The sequence below is a fragment of the Zootoca vivipara genome, chromosome 6 (genome assembly GCF_965207765.1).
Source record: "Zootoca vivipara chromosome 6, rZooViv2.hap1.1, whole genome shotgun sequence".
Lineage (NCBI taxonomy): Eukaryota > Metazoa > Chordata > Lepidosauria > Squamata > Lacertidae > Zootoca > Zootoca vivipara.
The window spans coordinates 5625412-5648789 of NC_142589.1; the positions used below are offsets into that span (position 1 = coordinate 5625412).

Here is a 23378-nt window from a genome sequence, read left to right on the forward strand (position 1 = left end):
GCTGCTTTCTGGGAGGAGGAGGGAGGAGGCAGCAGAGCTGAGGTGGGAGGATGGTTCTTGCTCACCCTGGTGCTTGCTTGTCCTTAGCAGGCATCATTAACCCTGGGGAAGGAAGGGCCAAAGCTCAGGGGCAGAGCATCAGCCTTGCATGCCTTCCCTGGTTCCATCCCGGCTGGAACTTCCATGTCGGGCTGGGAAAGATTCCGTGTTTGGAATTCCGGGGAGCCAATACCAAGCCAGCTAGGCCAAGGGTTTGCTTGGCGCTGTGGTGTAAACCACAGAGCCTAGGGCTTGCTGATCGGAAGGTCGGCGGTTCGAATCCCCGCGACGGGGTGAGCTCCCGTTTTTCGGTCCCTGCTCCAGCCAACCTAGCAGTTCGAAAGCACGTCAAAGTGCAAGTAGATAAATAGGTACCGCTCTGGCGGGAAGGCATTCACTGCTCTGGTTTCGCCAGAAGCGGCTTAGTCAAGCTGGCCACATGACCCGGGAAAACTGTCTGCAGACAAAACGCCGGCTCCCTCGGCCTGTAAAGCGAGATGAGCGCCACAACTGCAGAGTTGTTTGTGACTGGACTTAACTGTCAGGGGTCCTTTACCTTTTTAAGGCAGCCTCCTAGGCCCCTAACTTTTTGCTTCAAAGAGAAAGGGAGGAAGAAGAGCAAAGAGCAGACACTTGGAAAGACCCGTGAGGAAGATCATCTCACAGGAAAAACAGAAGGAACATTTAGGAATCAACGACACAGAGCCTTTCTCAAGGTGCACCTGTGCAAAGGAAACTCCATGATGGTTCAGATCCACAGGGCGGAGCCCACAGAGAGTCCCAGGCCCAGAGGAAGTGGAATTTGGTTTTGCCCCTTCTCTCATAACAGCCAATAGTGACATATCCATAATGGTGCTGTGGGTTAAACCACTGAGCCTAGGGCTTGCTGATCGGAAGGTCGGCGGTTCGAATCCCCGCGACGGGGTGAGCTCCCGTTTTTCGGTCCCAGCTCCTGCCAACCTAGCAGTTCAAAAGCACGTCAAAGTGCAAGTAGATAAATAGGAAGGTAAACGGGAAGGTAAACGGTGTTTCCGTGTGCTGCTCTGGTTCGCCAGAAGCGGCTTAGTCATGCTGGCCACATGACCTGGAAGCTGTACGCTGGCTCCCTCGTCTAGTAAAGTGAGATGAGCACCACAACCCCAGAGTTGTCCGCAACTGGAACTAACGGTCAGGGGTCCCTTTACCTTTATATTTACATAAAGGAACAGAATGCAGCCATTAGCCACAGATGAAACAAAGGGAAGTTTGAATCCATTGCTCTGTGTCCGCTTCCCTGGAGCAGCAGAAAACAATCTTTCTCCCTCCTCCATATGACATCCTTTCATATATTTGAACATGGCTATCATATCACCCCTTAACCTTCTCTTCTCCAGGCTAAAAATACCCAGCTCCCTGAGCCGTTCCTCATAAGGCATCATTTCCAGGCCTTTGACCATTTTGGTTGCCCTCTTCTGGACACGTTCCAGCTTGTCAGTATCCTTCTTGAACTGTGGTGATAGAAGTCATAGAATCATAGAGTTGGAAGAGACCACAAGGGCCACCCAATCCCAACCACAATAAACCTGTCAAGTTTTTAAGGTGCTGTTGCCTCCGGAATTTGTCTTGCAATGATTGCAGAAGGAATGAGCCTCTAGAACAGTGGTTCCCAACAGGTGGTCCGCAGACCCCCAGGGGTCCGCGAGCTATGCCAGAGGGGTCCGCAAGATGCTATTAGAATAAAAAATATATTAAATATATTTCGTATGATAACAGATTTTTTGTTTTGGCCGCTTCCTGCATGAGCAGAGTCTAGCGCAAAACTAGAATTAGATAGAGGCAGTAGTTCTGCTGTATGCCGCTAGGTGGCGCTTTACAAACACTACTGTTTTGCAAAGAGGCAGCGCGCGCATTCTACTATCGCTCACCTCCCCAAGATGCTTTGCGTGCGTCGGCTTCATTTGTGCGCTACTGCGCAGGTACCCGGTCTTCTCCATTCCCCTCCCTCCTCCCTGGCGCTCACTGCCTCTTTGCAAAACAGTAGTGTTTGTAAACAAACCTAATATTTCAGAAATAATGGACTCAAAGGACAGATTTAACTCATCTCATTAAGAACTGAAAATTAAAACTAACTGTATACTGAAGGAGTACTCTGTTGTAACTGTAAAAAACGTATAAATATAAAATATAAAAAGACTCTTAATTTGGCTCTCACTTTTTAATTTTAGGATTAGGAATTAATGGGGGTCCTTGTCACAATAGCGGCTCGATGAGTGGTCCTCGAGAAAATTTTGTTCGGAACCCCTGCTCTAGAAAAAGCTGGGTGAAATCGGGAAGGCCAGCGTGTCTCTTCCTGCCGCCCTTCTCTCTGTGCCTTAGTTTCCTCACATTCCTTGCAGCTACCGGTAAACAGAAGAGCTCTTTCCTGGACGGCAGGGGATCGTGGAGGCATCCGCTGCCGCCTGGAATCCCCCGTGGAAGATGCTGGGCCCAGGCGTGTCCCATTCATCTGGCCTGAAAGCCTGGTCTGTGTGTGGCGGCAGCGTTAGCAGGCAGGGAGCATGAAGGGCACATTGTGTGTGCCAGAGAGGCCGGCCACTCAGATTTTCCATAGGCATTTTCCATAAGCTCAGAAAGTCAAGAGGAGGGAAAAGAGGACTGGGTGAGGAAGACACGTCCCTTTGTTCTCAAGAGGGCTTATGACTGAGGCGGCTCTCAGTGGGGCGGGCGGGACTTCTGCATGAGCCAGCTGCTGAGGTGCTCTGAGCCGCATCACCCAGTTGGCTCCTCAGGTAAGGCTTCTGGGAAGTCACTGGCAAAAGGGAGCCATTCAACTTCAGCCAGCACCGCTTCCCTTCCTCACAAAACGTAAAAACAGAAGCAGAGCCTGCTGGGTCAGGCCAATGGTAAGGTTACCAGATTTTTTTTTCAATGAATCTGGGGACACTTTTCAACTTCAATGGGTTTTGTATGGGGACTGATTTGTAAATCCGGGGACTGTCCCCGGGAAATGGGAACGTCTGGTAACCTTAATCTAGTGCAGCATCCTGCTCTCCACAGTGGCCGGTTGGATGCTGGGGGAACACCAGCAAGCAGGATCTGAACACAAGGGCCCTTTCCCCTTCAGAGGTTTCCATTCCAACGACTGGTAGCCATTGACAGCCCTCTCTTCCTCCTCCACGAATGTGTCCAATCCTCTTTTAAACCCATTCAAGTCGCTGGCTGTCACTGCTTCCTCTGGGAGGGAGTTCCACCGGCTAACCATCTGCTGTGTGAAGAAGGGGTTTATTTTACCTGTCCTGAATCTTCTAATGGCCCATCTAGTCCAGCATCCTGTTCCCACAGTGGCCAACCAGACACCCATAACGGGAAGCTCACAAGCAGGACCTGAGCACAAGAACAGCCTCTCCTCTTGCGGTTTCCAGCAATCGGTATTCAGAAGCACCACTGCCTCTGACCATTGGGGGGGGGATGGAGGCAGAGCATAGCCATTGTGGTCGGTAGCAATGGGTGGAAAAATTCAGAGAGGAATATAAGGCTAGCCCTCTTTTAAAGCTGACCAAGCTGGTGGCCATCACTGCCTCCTATGAAAGAGAGTTCCATAGCTTAACAAGGCGCCAGCCCAGCTAGTGGTTTTCACAAGGGGCTGGTATAGGACCCAAGCTGTCAATAAACTAGAAAGGGTGACTCTGCACCAGCCTGGTGCCTTCCAGGTGTTCTGGACTACTACTCCCATCAGCCCTGTATAAGGCACAGCCACATGTCACTGGGGCTGATGGGAGCTGTAGTCCAAAACACCTGGAAGACACCAGGTTGGCTTCACTCTGCATCTTTGCCCAGGTGGACTAAAAGGACCAGCACAGTGGCAGCAACGCCTCATTCAAGAAGTTTTCCCCTCTAAAGGCTAAGCAGACCATCTCCCGCAGTGACTCGGACAAAGTGCCCCCTGGCACAAAGGCATGGGGGCCCCGCTGGTCTTTGCCACACTCAAAGACCCCTTCCAGATATTTTGGGATGCATCGGCCCCAGCCAGCAGCGCCAGGGGCGCTGATGTGAATCGTAGTCCAAAACCCGCGGAGGAAGGTTGCCGGAGGTCCGCCGTGTGAACGGGTTTTGCTCCAGCCAAGCCGTGTTTCTGTTAACGTCCTCGTGGCGCAGAGGTCTCCCAGGGCAGCAGTCGAGATCTCTGCCCCGGAGGACCTACATAGGAAATAACTCAGAGCGAGCCAGGAGCGCCCGGCGGGGCAGAGGCGCGCAATGGCGCTTTGGCTGTCTTTCAGCTGGTGCTGAGCGCCCTCTGAATGAGGCCGCCGGCGGCGGCGCGCGGCACAGCGAGGGAAGCGGCGGGGTGGTCGGTGGTGCTTATCTGGCGCGCCCAGGCAGGGGCCCGCCCTGCTTGCGCCCCCTCCAACCTCGCAGCGCCCCGCCCGGCCCGCCGGCTGCGAGCTGATAAGGAGGAGCCGCGGGCGCCCGGCCAGGCCCAAGGGTGCCTCTGAGCGCGTCCAGAGTTCCCACGAGCGGGGACCGGCAGCCGCGGGGAGGGCGCTTCCGACAGCAGAGGAGAGAGAGAGAGAGAGAGAGAGGCAGGCGGCCCGGGCCTTCCCCGCCTCGCTCCCTTCCTCTCCCGGCTGCACGAGCTCGCGGGGTCAGGAGGCCGCGGCGATGGAAAAGCCGCTGACGGTGCCAGAAGCGCGCTCGGCCGGGTCACAAGTTCCAGAAGCAGCCGGAGGGGCCCGCAAAGCAGGGAGGGAGCGGAGGCGCCCGTCGGGCCAGGGGATCGGGGAGGCTCCGGGGCTGCCCCAGCCCCAGCTCACCTCACCTTGCACCAGGAACGCCCCCCACCCCCACGACCTGGCCAAGGCTTCTTGATTTGTTTGTTTTTTTATTGGGTTTTACAAACAAGAATGTTTTACAAATAAGTAGACCAAGTTTTCTCATGTATATCACAAAAAATAGCAGAATAAATGTGTGTGTGTGGGGGGGGAAATATCTGCAACATATGTTTCATTGTTCCTGGTCAATGTTTTGTATTTTTATCCTACCTGTTTCTCCAAGGAGATCAAAGTGGCATTTACATGGTTCTCCCCCCCCCCCCCCCGCACCTCATGTAATCCCCATAACAAGGTTGTTATGGGGATTACAGTGGCATTGGCAGGAAGCCTCCGGTGCACGCATGGGCAGGAACAAAAAGGCTTGTGGGTCTGGCTGGGACATAAAGTAGCTTTCCTCCCATCTTTAGCTGTGATTCCTGCATAGCAGGGGGTCGAACTAGATGACCCTTGGGAGTCCCTTCCAACTCTGCAATTCTGTTATTCTATGAAAGCCAGAAATGCAGGAGGTGTTCTAACCATGCTCTTCTGAGCCAAAGTGCAGTTCCACAGAGGACCAAACACTTCACACAACAAGGCAGAGGAAGAAATGCGAAGTTGTGCCACAACAACCTTGACACAGGAGCACTAATAATAATAATAATAATAATAGTAATAATAATAATAATAATATATTTATACCCCGCCCATCTGGCCGGGTCTCCCCAGCCACTCTGGGCGGCTTTCAACAGAAGAATAAAACACAATAATCTATTAAACATTAAAAGCCTCCCTGAACAGGGCTGCCTTCAGATGTCTTCTAAAAGTCTGGTAGTTGTTTTCCTCTTTGACATCTGTTGGGAGGGCGTTCCACAGGGCAGGCGCCACCACCGAGAAGGCCCTCTGCCTAGTTCCCTGCAACTTGGCTTCTTGCAACGAGGGAACCGCCAGAAGGCCCTCGGTGCTGGACCTCAGTGTCCGGGCAGAATGATGGAGGTGGAGACACTCCTTCAGGTATACTGGACCGAGGCCATTTAGGGCTTTAAAGGTCAGCACCAAACTTTGAATTGTGCTCAGAAACATACTGTTACGCCCGTGACGGCCGGGATCTTCTGCAGCAATTGCAAAAGTGACTGAACTTGAATCCAATACATTTAAAGACTGTTTAAAGCCATTCCCTGAAAAGAGAAACAGCACAGAAACACAAGAACGTCAGAAGAGCCTACTGGATGAGGCCAGTGGCCCATCTAGTCCAGCATCCTGTTCTCACAGTGGCTGGCCAGATGCCTCTACTGTATTGGGAAACCTGCAAGTGGGACCCAAGCACTAAAGCAGGGGTCAGCAAACTTTTTCAGCAGGGGGCCGGTCCACTGTCCCTCAGACCTTGTGGGGGGCTGGACCTTATTTTTTTGGGGGGGGGAATGAAGGAATTCCTGTGCCCCACAAATAACCCAGAGATGCATTTTAAATAAAGGGGCACATTCTACTCATGTAAAAACACACTGATTCCTGGACTGTCTGCGGGCTGGATTTAGAAGGTGATTGGGCCCCCAGGCCTTAGGTTGCCTACCCATGCACTAAAGCAGGCATGTCCAACAGGTAGATAGTGATCTACTGGTAGATCACTGGATGCCTGCATTAGATCACTAGTAGATCATTGGCTCCCCCCAAAGAAGCTGAACAACTGTGGCTCCCCTAAAAAAAGCTCAACATTTTACCTCCTCCCTGAAAAACTCAACAACTTTGACCCAACCCTCCCCCAAATGGACCTTCCTTCTTCCTAAAAAAAGCCCAACAACTTTGACCCGAACCCCAAAAAAGGGGGTAGATCATTGCCAGTTTTTTTAAACTCTGTGAGTAGATTGCAGACTCTTGGGAATTGGCCACCCCTGCACTAAAGCAATTCTCTCCTCTTGTGGTTTCCAACAACCGATACTCAGAAGCATTGCTGCCTCCCCTGGGGAGGCAGAGCAGCCCCATCCTGGCTAGTAGCCGTGGCTGTAACCACACTACCCCCTTAAAACGCAGTTAGGCTGTTCTTTCCCCTTCTATCAATTCAGACTGAAGCTGGTTTTGGGGAAAACTGCGCCAAGCAGAGCATCTCACAGGAGAGAGAAATGGAGTGCGGCTAATGTGCAGACCCCACACTCCTCAAAGCAGTAGCGGGAGCGCATTGGAGTAAACGGAGGTGTGTGTACACTTCTCCCGTTCCATCTGAAGAGCCTTCATTGAATCACAAGTGACTGGCAGCTCAAAGCCACAAGTTTCCCATGGATTTCTGAGGGCAGCCGGGGTGGGGGTGGGGGCTCAAGGAAGTGCCCCTCCTCCCTCTCCCTTTTCAGCAGAGTCCATTAGAGACAATGAAATCTTAATGTAGGAGCCACCAAGTTAATGGCACGGAAACTGCCATAAGGAGAGAGCTGAGCGCAGTCAGGCTTAGGGAAAGAGCAACACACACAAACACACACACAGCCCCACACCCTTTTTCTATACAGGATGTCAGCCTGGCCTAGATATATATGCCCTTTTCACAAGGCAGACAACAGCAGCCCCTTCCTGGCATTGGCATTCTGCGAGGAAGAGAGCAAGAAGCGAGCACAAGGGCTTCTCCCACCATCACCCCCAAAACTGGCCTGACTGCTGCTATTTTTCCTTCTAGGCCAGTTGCCCAGAAAGGGTATGCCCCCCCCCAGCCCCACTCAGAATCTTCCATTTCCAAAGCTGGCATCTGAGCCACAGGTGCAGGAGGCAGAGCAGGTGCCCTAGAAGATGCCCTAGAAGAGAAGTCTATGGCCTCCAGTCAGCCAGCTTATGAATGCTCCCCGTTTCGCCCTCCACCTCAGGCAGCACTATATAATGGACCAGACCTGCTTCCTGCAAGCAAGCAACCAGAGGCGAGACACTGACTGTCTAGTTTGTTAGAAGCTTCAGATGCAGGCGAGAGTGTTTCAAGCTGGTGGGACAAAGCGTCGGCAGCTGGGCTGATGTTTCCTGCTGAACAGAACGAGGTGGAAAAATGAAGTCCACATTTCCTCTGCTGTTGCAAGCTACACAGCTGGGCGTGTTGCATCCCAGCCTTGCCTTGGATCTCAGCCACCCCCAAACAGGGCTCAGCATTCCAGGGCAGCTCCTGCTGTGCAAACCTGCTTCTTGACCTCTCCAGTGCTTGTGCCAATTGCTACTGAGCTGAGCTGCCTCTCAACTCCTGCAAGGAGAAGGCAGCCTGGGACCCTTACAAGGAGGAACTGCTGCTGAAATTCTCATATTTGCTCTCTCTCTCTTTTTAAAGACATTTTACTAAATTTTCCAATTAAACACATTTAACAATAACAAAGCTAACAACAACAAACATAACATAAACATAACAAACACAGAATTTTTCTTCTAACCATCTTATCAATTATTACAGTTTTCTTTGCTCTGCCGAGCTTTGACTTCCCTTCCTCCCCCCAGTCGGTTTTTTTGTCGATTCCTGTTTGCAGTTTCTTTATTCCTTCTATCTAGAGTCAATTCGTAGGCTTTATTTCAGTCCTGCGAGTGTCTTCAAACTTCTACAGTTCTTCTCCATATAGTCCACAAATTTACTCCAGTCCTTTTGGAACTTTGACTCTCCCTGGTTTCGGATCCTGCTAGTCAGTCTTGCTAGTTCCGCATAGTCCATCATTTTCGTCTGCCACTCTTCAATCGTCGGTAACTCCTGGGTTTTCCATTTTTGGGCTAACAAAGTCATAGCCGCGGTTGTCGCATACAAAAATAGTACTTGATCTCCTTTTACAATCTCCTGTCCTATAAGTCCCAATAAAAAAGCCTCCGGTTTTTTGGGAAAAGTATATTTAAGAATCTTTTTCAATTCATTGCATATCATTTCCCAAAATCTTTTAACTTTTTCGCATGTCCACCACATATGATAAAATTCACCACCCTTCTCTTTACATTTCCACATACTTGCTCTCTCAATGTTTTTGTGGGGAATAGTCGGCTGCCTTTTGGGCAGGAAAATGAATGGGTTTTAATACTTTTGCAACGTCAGACGCTTAATTTAGACGCGTATAGTATTGTATTGGCATGCTGGTATGTTTGCTGCACTGCAATATTTTGTCCTTTGCATTACTGTATTTGTTTATACTTGTTTATCCTTGGGAGCTGCCTTTCTGCCTGAAAGGTGGCATATAAATAAACAGCAACATAATATAACAAGCCACCTGTATCTTTTCCTGTGTGAGGTCCCCTGAAGCCAAGGGGACATGAAACAAGAGCATGCTTGCTCACTGCAATGGAGAGAAATCCCCAATGGACTGGGTCCCATGTCCATTTCTCTGTGTGTAATGGGGAGGGAGCGAAGGGGGGGATTTTGCATTAGGCACCCAAATATATTGGGGCAGCCCTGGAACTCAGGCCCTTTGTGAAGGGGAAGCCGCACTGCCTTGTTCTGATAGACAGGGAGGGGCTCATGAGATGCATAATCCGCGATTATACTCATCGTGTTCTGGTGTGCACGTGGGAGAGAGAGAGGCTGCCTCTCGGGGCTGCAGAGGAGGGGGAGGGCTGGGAACCAAACAGGAACCTCAGAGCAGAATGACGTGTTCTCAGCAGAGGAAGGCTGGAGAAAGATTGGGAGGGGCATCTTACCCATAGAGGCTAGTGGCATGGGGCGCCAGGGCACCGAGCTCTGGAGGGTGCCAGGGTAGAGGTGGAGGCTGGACGCAGCGCCTCTCGGCATCAGCTCTGTGGGATGGAACACTGGGGCAGACAAGTCACAACAGTTCCTAGAGTGTCCACTAACAGGAACTTACCTGGAGGGACACCTGATTAAGTTCCTGTACATAAAGACATGCAAATGAGATGGACCTGCTGACAAAAACCTCTAACCAGCAGCCACTCTCTCTCTTAGCCTTCTATCCTTCGATGGGAACACATCTCCAGAGAATCTCCAGTTAGGATGGTTCTCCCTCTTGGCCTGCTGCCAAGAGTGAGACCAGATGGAGCCTTACTTTACTAAGTAGTCTCCACATGTATATACTTGTAACTTATCTAAGCAAGCCTGCCTTTCTGAGATTATGCTGTTAACTCAGGATGAAACTGTAAGTAAACTCTATCTTATTTTATAAACACTGTGTTGTGTATTTCTTTTAAGAGGGACAAAGGGGACCTTTGCCAGGAAGTGTAATATGCTTTGCTGCGCACAAAAGGGGAATGTCACTCTGCTGATATTGGAAGCTTGCTAACACAAGCTTGGATAGGATCTATCTAATAATATATCCTAATCCACATCCCTATCATTCCCACAAGCTCGCCACCCTCACCTGCCACTGCCATGCCGCGCAGAAGCAGCGCCACGCCAGGAGCCTCCATCTGCTGTGGCCACTGTGGCATGAAGCGGCCAGCTGAGCCGGGAGGTGCTGTGTCCAGCCTCAGTCTTTTCCCTGCCAGAGGAGCCACCCTCCAGCCACTGCCCCCCACCTCCAGCCCCCCCCCACCTCCTCCCTAAAAAAAAGGTTGTCAACTCTGTGAAATGGGGTGGGGGCACCGGAGGGAGCTTTGCACCACAGCGCTGGATATGCTTAAGGCGGCCCTGAAGGTGGGTGCTTGTGGAATGGGTAAGAGGCCAGGTCCCATTGGCCTCAGTGCAGATGGTGCTTTGGGGCTCAGAGGTTATTTATTCCTCACCAGCTACAAGAGAGCGTTGGACCTGTGAGGCCAGGGTTCGAGTCATTATTCAGTCATGAAGGTCGCTGGGTGAATTTGGGCCAGCTGCTGCCTCTTAGCCTCGCCTACCTCACAAGGTTGTTATGGGGATTAAATGAGGAGAGGGAAGAACCATCTACGCCACCTTGGGCTCCTTGGAGGAAAGGCTGGGATATAAATTCCTGCATTGCAGAGGGGTTGGATTAGATGACGCTCGGGGTTCCTTCCAGCTCTACAATTCGATGATTCTATAAAATGCAACAAACCTACAGTACTAAATGGCTCTCTTACAGCACGCAGTTTGGCAATAAAGACCTCCAGGGAATCTGAAACCCACCCAGGACTGGTGGGGAGAGAGGAAACTTGCCCAGCAGAAAAGTTACTGGATGTTTTGAGGCCAGGGACTCTGCAAAGCTTTTCATGGGGATCCAGAGTTATTCGCTTGGGCAAGACCACAAAGACTGGCTACTAGTCATGTTGGCTATGCTCTGCCATTACAGTTGGGGGCGTTAATGCTTCTGAATACCAGTTGCTGGAAACCACAGGAGGGGAGAATGCTCTTGTGCTCAAATCCTGCTTGTGGGCATCTGGTTGGCCACTGTGAGAACAGGATGCAGACTCTACATATGTTCTTATGGACGAATAACATCATCACAGCCTGCCCTAATGGCCTATTCTGCTACCCACAGGACACCCAGGAGATTGGCAGTTCTTGCCCACATACATAAAAACCCTTGCAATTGCTTCTTGATTGATTTTTATATTTGCCCTGAAAGAGCCATCATTCAACTGATGTCGCCAAACTGACTTTCCCTATTCAGCGCCTCCTCTCAAATCTGGGTGGTGAGATCCCCTCTTCCCCCATGTTGGAACTTGTCCAGTCAGTCTCCAGAGCTGGCAGGCCACACTGTGAGCAAAAGGACTGTGCTCTTTCCTCACCCAAGGAAACTTCCACTGGCTGAGGAGGGATTTGCCTCCTTTGGAATTCCCTGCAAAGCTCTGTAGCAGAACAGACACTCTGCAGGTTCAATCCCCCAGCAGCATCTCAAGTTAACAGGATCAGGAAGCAGGAAAGAGCTTTCTCTGCCTGAGACCCAGAAGCTCAATGTCCTCGGGGGTTGGGGAGGCGGACAAATGCAGGAAGATGGAAGAGTCGGGACTCATCACAAAGGAACAAATAGCAGCATTTTTGCCTTGTAAGAACATAAGAGGCTGCTGGATCAGGCCAATGGCCCATCTAGTCCAGCCTCCTGTTCTCACAGAGGACAAACAAATGCCCCAAACTGAAGCCCCCAAGCACAAGAGCCCTCTCCCCTCCTGTGGCTTCCAGAAACTGACATTCAGAAGCATTGTTGCCTCTGACTGACCGTGGAGGCAGAGCACAGCCATTATGGCTAGTAGCCTCCCCCCCCCAAAAAAAAACATTTCTCTAATCGAAATTGAAATACTTTATTGTCACTTGTACAACTTGTATACAGTGAGGTTACATGAGCACCCCACTCAGCTCTCTTAGTCTTAATTCCCCTAATTTACTGACGCACACCTACCAAACCTGAAAGTCAGTTGCCCTGTTATCTTTTCATTTAGCAGCCTAACAGCCCATGGATAGAAGCTTGGTTCTTTACCCTGTTGGTGCGACTAATCATGCCTCTATATCTTCTGCCCGAGGGCAGGAGATCAAGAAAGTGCCAGCCAGGGTGTGAATCATCCCTAAGAATTTTCCTCACTCTCCTGAGGCAATGGTCTTCCCCCAATGTTATCCAGTGGATTCTCGGGACAGCCCAAGAGCCGGACACAACTGGACCTGATGGTCAGGGGCCCCTTTACCTTTAACCTCTGTTCTAAATTGAAAAGTCCCAAACTCTGCAACCTTTTGGGGGGGGTGTCGCAACAACCCTTTGATCATTTTGGCTGCCCTTTTCCTAACCTTTTCCAGCATTACAATATCCTTTGAGAGGTGAGGCGACCAGAACTGTACAAAGTGGTGAGTTTTTAAGGCACAGAAATGGCACCACCCTCCCCTTCTCAGAAATGAGAGGAGCAATATAGTAGGCAGCGGAAGCAGCAATCAGGTCCCTTCAAACATAAAAAAAGAAACTCGAACTTACTGGCTGACAATCTCCTCCCCATCCCCAGCCCCTCAGTGCCTTCTCTCAAGAGTCTTTCTGGCACAAACCTTATCAGCCATCTAAGGCCTGCCCAGGAATCCACTGTGTGTCTGGATGTCCACAAGTGCATGAGGGAGGGCTGCTTGGTGGGAAAAGACAGACCTTTTCAGCCTTCCCTGGCAGCTTCCTGGCAGCCCAACCCGGGCACTGCTGCAGCACTCCCAAAACTCTGGATCTGAATGTCCGGAACACGGAAGAGCAGAGAGCAGCCGAGTGACATTTCCTAAGTTCCTTTGTGGTGAAGCAATGGGGGAGGGGGGAGGGGGGAGGAGATCAGGGCACTTGTATAAATCTGGCAGCTGGAAGGGCACCCCTTCCCCATCAGCTGGAGACTCCCCCCCAAAAAACTGTGCCATCCTGACTGTCTGCTTAACTAAGGGAGTCACCTGTCCTCCACGCCAACGCTCTACTCGGGATAGAGAAGTGTTCCTAAGCTGAGAGCCAACCAGGGCAGGATCTGTTGCAGGCAGGATCCACTGCAGTCTTGCCCAATGCCTTCTTGCCCCCACCCCCCGCACTGGCTCAGCCCAGCCAGACAATGAACCACTAGGCCAGGTGCCCAGATGGAGCATCATACCAGGGCGGGGGAGGGGCAAGGGGTCTTTGCTCTCTGGAAGAGTAAATGTTTTGCACCCAGAAAGGTGCCCAGTTCCATCCCACGTCTGGAAAACAGCCTTGTTCAACCGGTGGCATCTTCAGGCGCTGCTGGGCTCCCCGTAACCCTCACCTTCAGCCAGCAACATGGACCATGGGCAGGGGGTGAAAGGAGTCGTGATCCAGCAACATCTTGAGGGTGGGGTGGAGGGTTAAGAGGCTTCCCATTGCTGGTGTAGACAACCCAGGTTCCTGAGCTAGGTGGACCAGTGGCTAGGCTTGGCACAAGGCAAGCTCCTATATCCCCCTAGAAGCATATCGGGTGATGGGGGGGGGAGGCTTTTCTGTGGGATGTAACATAAGCAGTCAAATCCAGTGGTACGTTGGTTTACGACCATAATCCGTTCCAGAGGTCCGTTTGTAAACCAAAACAGGTTGTAACCCAAGGTGTGCTTTCACCAATGGGGCCTCAAAAAAAATTGTTCATAATCCCCCCAAAATGGGTTGTAGTCCAAAAAAAGGTTGCAAACCGGGACACGCACTTCCGGGTTTGACGAGTTTGTAATCCAAAACGTATGCAAACCAAGACTTATGCAAACCAAGGTAACACTGTACAACATTTCCTGTTTGCCTAGAGTGGACATTCAGAGGAATGTCGGTCCAGACAGTTGAACTTCCTGTTACACCTGGTCAGGAGCATCCTTCCTTTGCATATGACCTGGTAGGTGGGCGTGACCCTTCCAGACCCCACAAAAGGTCCAGTCACACAGCCACTTTCCTCTTTTAATGCCTTTCCTTCTCTTGGACTGCACTGCTGGCTCTCAGCTAGCAGCATGTGGGATGAGTTCCTACATGGGATGAACTAAAACCCTCTCCTGTAACTAAGCTAAAGCTAAAGTCTGCCTTCAGGGATCCAACTGTGAACTGAATGTGAGTAAACTTCTTATTACTTTTAAAAGAAGACTGTTGTGTCTTTATTCTTTTAGGAGGGAATCAGATCAGGAATATACTCCAACCTGGGCATGCCAGATTGGATTGCTTAACTTAAGAGATTCTAACGAATCTGCAACTAGCTTCCTGCTGTGTAAAGAGGGGAATGTGCTCTGCTGTGTGAATAAACTCATGAACGTGAGTTAAGAAAGATAATAGCTAACCAATATATCCTCTCCTGCTACCCACAACATTCAAACATTTTCCAGAGAGTAGGCAGGACTGTGTTGGTTGGTTTATCTGTTTATGAAGTCAGCATTTGGGAAGCCAACATGCTAAGGATACCTCTTGGCACTTCTCTGAGACTCTCCAATCACATTGAGCAGGGACTGGTTTTCCCAGTCCTCAGAACAAAACCTAAGCATTGTCCTGCTGGATCCGACCTCACTAGCCCTCCCTAATTCCCAGGTGTTTGGTCTGTAGGTATATGTGGGCACTACTTTGCTGAAAGTAGGCAGGTCTGGCCAGTGCCTGGATGGGACCACCTGGGAGCCCCTCATGCATGCCTCCTTGGGTTCCATGATGGAAGATATAAATATAAGAACATAATCGACCAAACTGGACTAGACCCACCTCCTAAAGGTCCACAAGAGCACCTTCAGTCCAGTGATCTGTGTTGCCAAGAGTGGCCAGCTGGATACACCTGAGAAACTCAGAGCCAGGGCTTGAGGCCAATGGCCACCTGTCACAGCTAAGTAGAACTTGAAGGTAGACTGCCTCTATGATGGTGTGGATGCTCCACAGGTCTCCGCAGAGGAGCAACATTCAGTGACATCCTGAATGTAACGCTTTGATAAGCAGAACTGGCGTACGTGCCACATCAAACCTTTTCTGCATTTGTAAGAACCTGGTCTTTCAGTGTGGCAGCACCTACACGTCAGAACTCCCTGCCTATTGACATAAAGCTGGAACGTTCCCTGCCCTCTTTTTGGCACCTGCTGAAAACATTTTTCTTTAGACAAGGCTGTCCAGATGTTTAGCAAGTTGATGCGAGTTTTAATCCGTGGTTGTTGTTGTTTAGTCGTTTAGTCGTGTACGACTCTTCGTGACCCCATGGACAATAGCACACCAGGCACTCCTGTCTTCCACTGCCTCCCGCAGTTTGGTTAAACTCATGTTAGTAGCTTCGAGAACACTGTCCAACCATCTCGTCCTCTGTCGTCCCCTACTCCTTGTGCCCTCCATCTTTCCCAACATCAGGGTCTTTTCCAGGGAGTCTTCTCTTCTCATGAGGTGGCCAAAGTATTGGAGCCTCAGCTTCAGGATCTGTCCTTCCAGTGAGCACTTAGGGCTGATTTCCTTCAGAATGGATAGGTTTGATCTTCTTGCAGTCCATGGGACTCTCAAGAGTCTCCTCCAGCACCATAATTCAAAAGCATCAATTATTCGGCGATCAGCCTTTTTTATGGTCCAGCTCTCACTTCCATACATCACTACTGGGAAAACCAAAGCTTTAACTATAATCTGTATTTAGTCTATATTTAATTTAACTTTCTGAAAGTTTTAAAATTTTGTTGTTAATTATTATTATTGAAATATTTATTGTTTTATCTTTTTGTATACACTTAAGTGTGTGTGTGTGGGGGGGGGGTGTTTTTACAACCAAGCAGTCTACACCAGGCATCCCCAAACTTCGGCCCTCCAGATGTTTTGGACTACAATTCCCATCATCGCTGACCACTGGTCCTGTTAGCTAGGGATCATGGGAGTTGTAGGCCAAAACATCTGGAGGGCCGCTGTTTGGGGGTGCCTGGTCTACACATTTCATGAGATAAATAAATAAATGACACCCTGAAAATTGGGGTTAGGCCACAAAATTCATTTTTAAAAGAACAGAATAAAGCACAAATGTCAAATCCATACAATCTCCAATTAGGATCAGACCCATTCCAGCCGGACACTGGGCATCAAAACACCAGGTCTTATGTTGCTTCATCCTACAAATGCTTTGACAGAGGAGTTACAAAATTGCCAGAACGTCTGATGGGTTCACTATGTGGATGGGACAAAATGAACAGAAGGGGGCTCTCAGCAGACTGGAGAAATAGGATAGAAGGGCAGGAGCCAGTTTTTATAGTCTTGGTCCCCAAGTGGTTGTTCTTTATCAGTTAACACTGAACATCTGAAGTGTGAGCCAGCCAGGACACTGGAGCACAAGGGTAACAGAACCCCACAACCCAATGCTATCAGGAGACAGGCTGTAACAACACACAATAGCGGAAGCCTCTGATCAGCCTTCAAGGGCAGCTCCTCGCACCGCAGTAGCCTAACCTGCACCATGGAGATGGACAGCTGCCGCTTGTTCAGACATGGAAAAGGGTCACAGCTGCCTCATCACCAGAGGGGCAACACACACACAAAAGCGCCCCTGTCCATTGCAACAATCTGGAGGTCTAGATCTCGCAGTTCGTCTCACAGCTAAGCTGATTTTAAGTTAACAGGATTGCCTATGTCAACAGGAATTTGCTTTCGCTTCATTCAAAATGTGTGGCAAACGTTCTTGCAACTCGTGAACTGCATACCAAAATGACCACGTGGCTGATATCCCAAAGGGGGACATGATTCCCTTCAGCTCTCTCTGCCTCCTACCTGATTCTCTCTTCCTCCTCTCCCCCCCCCCACCCCAGCCCATTTTTCCTGGAGACCCCCAAGCAACTCTCATGTCCATCTTAATCCCCCCTCCGAAAGTCCCACCGTTTCATCATGTATTATTTTGGTGAATCCCACATACTGTTTCTTGCATTGCAGGGGGTTGGACATGATGACCTTTGGGGTCCCTTCCAACTCTACATTTTTAGGATTCTTCAACAGCTGGGACAGACATATTTGGGGACATTCCCCTGCTCCCTTCTGCCTCTCAGCCTCTTCGTCCAATTCAGTATGAAGCATCTCCTTCTATTATTTCCCCTCTCACCGGTGCCAGATGGGCATTTGGACCTTATCCTGAGCCGCAGGAGGGAGCTGCTCTCCGAAGTGCAGGTGGCTTGTAAAACATCCCTTTCCTTTGCCAGGAGGAGAAACACAGGAAACCTCCCAGCTCTCACTGAGCATGGGCTCCAGGAACAAGGAGCTGGAAAGCTCAAGGCGTTTGGAAAGAGAAGCATCTCTCACCAAAGTAAACAAACACCAAGACCAACATGAAAACAAACTGCCAGGCGCATTAGTACCAGGGGCAGGGGCGTACCCAGGATCAAAATTAGGGGGGCAAGGGGAGGGGCCAAGGGGCGGGAGGGGAGGGGCCACAGTGGGAATGTGGGTGGGGCTACATGGCCTGCGCCTTTCAGATGTTCTGAGGAGGCAGCCCCAGGCTCTCGCTCCCCGCGCGAAGCTTCGGAGGCGCGTGGGGAGCGTAAGCCTGGGGCCGCCACGCTGCGCCCCTCAGCCCTTTGCTTCTAGGGGGGGACAACTGCCCCCCTGCCTACGCCCATGACCAGGGGACCGACTAGGGAGGCAGTTGGGCCATTAGATGGGGGGGGGAGGTGTGCTAAAGGATGAAAAGGAAATTGCAGAGAGGCTGGATGAATTATCTGCATCATATGTTAGTCACCTTCCAACAACAACAACAACAACAACAACAACAACAACAACAACATATTATTATTATTATTATTATTATTATTATTATTATTATTATTATTTGTACCCCGCCCATCCAGCTGGTTCTCCCCAGCCACTCTGGGTGGCTTCCAACAGATTAAAATGCATTTAAAATATCACACATTAAAAACTACCCTAAACAGGGCCGCCTTCAGACGTTTCCTAAATGTCAGGTAGTTATTTATCTCTTTGACATCTGATGAGAGGGTGTTCCACAGGGTGGGTGCCACTACCGAGAAGGCCCTGTACCTGGATCACTGTAGCTTTGCTTCTTGCAGTGAGGGAACCGCCAGAAGGCCCTCGGCGCTGGACCTGAGTCCGGGCAGAACGATGGGGGTGGAGACGCTCCTTCAGGCATACTGGACCGAGGCCGTTTAGGGCTTTAAAGGTCAACACCAACACTTTGAATTGTGCTCGGAAACGTACTGGGAGCCAATGTAGGTCTTTCAGGACCGGTGTTACATGGTCTTGGCGGCCGTCCCCAGTCTGGCTGCCGCATTCTGGATTAATTGAAGTTTCCGGGTCACCTTCAAAGGTGGCTACCACATAGAGCGCATTGCAGTAGTCCAAGCGGGAGATAACTAGAGCATGCACCACTCTACGAGACAGTCTGCAGGCAGGTAGGGTCTCAGCCTACGTACCAGATGGAGCTGGTAGACAGCTGCCCTGGATACAGAGTTGACCTGCGCCTCCATGGACAGCTGTGAGTCCAAAATGACTCCCAGGCTGCGCACCTGGTCCTTCAGGGGCACAGTTACCCCATTCAGGACCAGGGAATCCTCCACACTTGCCCACCTCCTGTCCCCCAAGAACAGTACTTCAACCTCAGTACTGTTCAACCTCAATCCATTAACCGCCATCCATCCTCCAACCGCCTCCAGGCACTCACACAGGACCTTCCCACAGGACTTCACTAAAGCCCCAAATGTAACACAAGAACATAAGAAGAACCTACTGGATCGGGTCAATGGCCCACCTAGGCCAGCATCCCGTTTTCACAATAGGCAAAGAGATGGCCCTTCTGGGAAGCCCACAAGCAGCAGGACCCAGGGAGAAGATCCCTCTCCTCTCCTGTGGTTTCCAGCAACTGGTAAACAGCAGCACTGCTGCCTCCCTTAGGTGCCAACTCCCTGGGGCCCTGGGTGCCCGAGCACCCACAAAATTTCCCATGAAGCGGCTGGGCACCCACAATTTTTTGTGCCAGGGCACCCACTGCCTCAGGCACCCATGGACACGAGGTCAAGCTGGCACTCCTGCTGCCTCCAATACTCCTTGCCTCCCAGAGGAGTTTCTCCTTATCAGTAAGCATGTGGATAAGGATGGCCATCAAAACAGACGCGTAAAATGGCACCCAAGGTCTTCCATTGGCACCCCATGAAGACTGTGAGACTTCCCCCACTTGCAGCCCCCTTGCCGTGCGGTGATGAGGGCGATTAGGTGATGAGGGTGAAGGGGAAAGTTGGAAAGAAGAGGAGCGGTCTTGTGTGGCTGTGAGAGAGAAGGGGCAGAGTCACTTGGCAGCGGCACAAGAAATGCTTAGAAATGGGGGGGGGGGACCCAAGGAAGCAGAATGTTGCAAGGTTCAGGACTTTTCCCACTCAGCACCAACTAAGGAATTTGCTCCCACAACCAGTGATGCCATGATGGCTTCCAGCTTGGCTGACCTTAAAGGGAATTTAGGCAGATTCATGGAGGAGAAGGCTGTGGATGACCACTAGGCATGATGGCTATGCTCTACCTCCAGTAGGTGTGGGGGAGGGGGCTATGGACACCCACACCTTCCTGTCCCACTGGGCAGGACTCTTCTTCGGTACTTCTGAGGATAAAGGGGATCTCATGTCATGGAAATCTGTTTTTTTGAGGGAGGCTTCCATCTAAGTGCCCTTGATGGAGGAGGAGGAATCTCCCCCCCCCCTCATAAAATTGCTTCCCAAGCGTCGTCAGGATGCCCCTTATGGGACTGTGAGTGGGGTCTTGCCTGCCCCCCCTCTCTTTTAATAACAGCCAATGGCATAGAATCATAGATTCATGGAACTGTGGAGTTGGAAGGAACCATATGGGTCATTTAGTCCAGCCCCCTCCGCTTTGTCCCCCTTGACAATTTCCCGCACCAAAGAACAGGTGGGATATTCAGTCTGGAGCATGAAAAAGGACCGAGAGACCTCTGCTGCTGCTCTACAATGGTGCCCCCTCCCAGGCCGTTTGCTTCACCTGCCACACCCTCCTGGCTTCAAAACATTCTGGGCTCCCTTCCCGCCTCCTTGGCGTCCCTCGTTTTCTTCCTTGCACTGTTTGTGGGTCTGACAAAAGAGCTCCTGAGCTTGGGGGGGGGGGTTATAGACACAGGCGCGCATCGGAAGTTGCCTTGGGCAGTCAGACCAATGGCCCACCTAAACACACATTGCCCACACTTACTGGCAGCAATAGCTCGCCAAGGTTGCAGGTGGGTAGGGATCTCATGTTGGGGACTAACGGGGGCCTTTGGCACCGCTTCTCCCCTTAAAATAAAGGAAGAACGACGAGTGGGACAGATATTTACATACGTGCTCCGGTATTAACGGCCCCGCGTCCCAGTCCAGCGAAGCAGCCGTCACGCGGTTTGCGCTGGATGTGTGTGCAGCTTGGGGGGGGGGGGGCTGTGGCCCCGCTCCGGAATCGCCGCCTGGGATCGCCACTTGCAAACCGCGGAGGGCATCGCTGGCAGGGGCGGCCGAAAGCGCCGCAGCCGTCGAGGGAGGCTTTGCAAGGCGAATTACGCGCTCAGCGGCTCCTGCGCCAATAAGCTCCGTTTCAAACTTTAGACGTCGGAGGCTGCCACGCCCGTCGGAGCGCTCGTCAACACTCGGGGGACCCCCGGGCACGTCCAGTCCGGGAGAGGCCGACCTGTCAGCCTGCCAGCCGTTGGCTTGGCTGCTCCCGATCCCCCCCTTAGCCTTTACCAGGGAGCAGGGAGGAGGCCCAACCCCGAAACACCTCACGGAGGGGACAAGACGAGAGCGAGGCCAGTCCTGGCGCCGCCTCTCGAGGAGACTCGGGCTGGAACTTGGAAAAGGTCGTCGCAGTCAACTTTGTACCTTGGAGAACCCCAGCAGACGACCCTCCCTCGGAAACTCAGCGGCCAACGTTTCTTGGCCGGAGTCCCGTGCCTTTAACAACAGCCAGACCCGACGGGGCCCGATTCACGCCGTCAAGCAGCGCTTCCTATCCCCCGGACTCCAGACCGCCATCCCGCCATCTGTGTTCCTGCGCGCAGTTTTCGAGCTCGACATGTGGCACAGGAGCCGCGCCGGAAAAAAGTTGGCAACCCTGCTTAATCTGGTTGGTTAGACGTGTAGACTGGCGCTCTTGGCCTCGCCCTTCCCTGGCTGTGAGGAACAACAAGGCAGAGTCCGCCGGGGGTGCCTTATTGGAACTCACCTCGGAAAGGAGAAGCTCAGCTCGGCCCGGCCGACGCTTCCCAAGCCGCCTCCCGCTCGACGGCCGCCAAAATTAGTCCAAATACGCAGGAGGCGAAGCGGAAGGAAGGAGCGATTCCCAGCTAGCTTGGGGAGGAAAGGGGGCTCAGGCCGGACTGGCTTATTTCCCCCCCCCCGCCCTGTCTTTTAGAAGTCTACGACAGACAAAAACCCAACAGGTGTACCCCCAACTGTCTCCTGGCTCCGCAGAAAGTTGGCACTTACCAGGCCGGGCGAGCGAGGCTGCTGCTTGTGGGGACTGCGCGGGCAGCGCCGAGCACCCGACGCCGAATGCTGCCGCTCCGAGGGCGCGCGCGTTGTGTGCCTGGGAGCCTCCGCCCGCCGCCGCCGGGGAAGCAGCCAGCCAGCAAGCGGAGCGTCGTGACGAAGCACGAGCGGGCCGCGCCCCGGCTGGAGGAGGAGGCCTGCGGGTAGAGACGGGGCCGCCAGGGGCCGGGCCGCCTCTGGGCCTGAGGATCAGGCCCTGCACTTGCCTCGCCTAGCCGGAGAGGCTCTAGAGCTGCCAGCCCGCGCTGGGTTTGGACCCTCGCCTCAGCCCCACACATACCGCCCCAGTCTTTGACGGGCGCCCAACAGGTGCAGCGCTGCACCTGTTTCGGAGGTTGACGCCCTCCAGGCCATGACTTACCGCATCCCCACGAGCTGGCAGTCATTGTGACACCTTCCTGACCCCGCGCCCAAAGGTGCTTCAATCCCCCCTACAAGAGGTGCTGAGATTTGGAGCCCCCGCCTTCGAGGCCAGCCCTGCCTGCGCACTCCTGCGCTCCCCTGCCACTTGTGAGCCTCCCCAGGTAGTTTGAAGAAAGCTCACCCTGCCCGCATCCTACTCCATTCAACTGCTTTCGCAGCTACACCCTGCTCGCGCTCTGCCCCTTCCCCAAATGGCTCAGGGGCGCCCCCAACGGACCCTGCGCCGGAACCCTCCCCGCTGGGAAGGCCGAGGGATCCAACGCAGCAATCGCTTCCTCGCTCAGGCTCAGTCCCGGGCGGTTGCCTCTGCCGGGTCTCTCCATGCCCGAGGGGATTCTCCATCCACAAAGAGAGCAGGGCTGGACCACCAGGCCAGGTGGAGGGCGGGCAGCTGGGGGACGGGGGACGGGACGGACCATCGGAGAGCCCCATTTAAAAGGCCCAAGCCAAGGCGGGGGAGGGGACTTCAGTCCAAGCTGGACGGACCCTCCCGGGAAGGGCTTTTCCGAGCGCCCCTAAGCAGTCGGCGACCCAGCTCGGATTGATTCCATTTCCATAGACTGATTCCACGTTCTGGGGGGGTCCCATACACCCCCTCGGCAAAGCAGCAGCAGGGCCGGCGGGCAGCCTCGGCGTTCCTTGGACGTGGAACTGCTCCTGCAGGGAGCTCCGGGTACCGTGAGCTAAGGGCCAGGGGCCAGGGCGATACCTCCCGCGACCGAGAGTGCCTTCTCGCGCGCCCTAGCGCCTCGCCACGGTGTCAGGCGCTTGGATGCCCTTGGCCGGGGCGGTGGCGCAGCCTCGCCCTGCAAGGCAGCAATAGGCGTCCTCTCGAGCCGGGAAGAGCTTGGGCCCAGCCGGCCACCCCACCTGCGCCGTGCCTGGCCCGCCGGCCTCTGCCCGCCCTTGGAGCCGTTCGCCTACCTTCAGAGGCGCGCCGCGGGCCCGGCGGCGGGCGGGGCGCTGGTCCTTCCCGGCAGCGGCGCCATCCTCGTTGCTGTTGCTGTTGCTGCTGCTGCCGCCTCCCGCATCTCTCGCCTGGCGCTGCGCGTTGCCAGCGCGACCGCCCGGCCGCCTCCCGCAGCAACCCGCGTGGGGAGGAGGAGCAGCCGCTGCTGCGCAAGTCGGGGGAAGAGGCGAGCGAGCTAGCGGCCCCCCCTCCTCTCGCCGGGCAGACGTCCTGGGGGGCCGCGGGGCCGGACGGACAGCGCCCAGCCTCCACCAAAGGCGCCTCCCCAGCGAGACCATCCCTTGAGCCCGGCCCCGGAGCCTGCGTGCGCGCCCGGCATCTTGGAGCTGGGTGATGGCAGCCCTGGGCGCCCAGACCCCGGGCAGGATTGGAGATGGCGATCTGC

At 53.0% G+C, this 23378-nt stretch overlaps 1 protein-coding gene across 10 annotated transcripts in view; it reads right to left on the reverse strand.

Annotated features, from left to right (window-relative positions):
- The window catches only part of DMTN (dematin actin binding protein), a 63456-nt gene extending 40373 nt beyond the window's left edge, over positions 1-23083 (reverse strand). For 3 of the 10 annotated variants that reach the window (XM_088671462.1, XM_088671459.1, XM_088671454.1), the window contains exon 1: positions 22948-23083. The gene's annotated coding sequence lies outside the window, so the exon portion shown is untranslated. Of the gene's footprint in view, positions 1-18106; positions 18163-21537; positions 21650-21961; positions 22019-22947 lie in introns of those variants that run through there. The other 7 variants (XM_088671463.1, XM_088671461.1, XM_088671457.1 and 4 more) reach the window with 7 other exon arrangements.
- Positions 23084-23378: the final 295 nt, after the last annotated feature.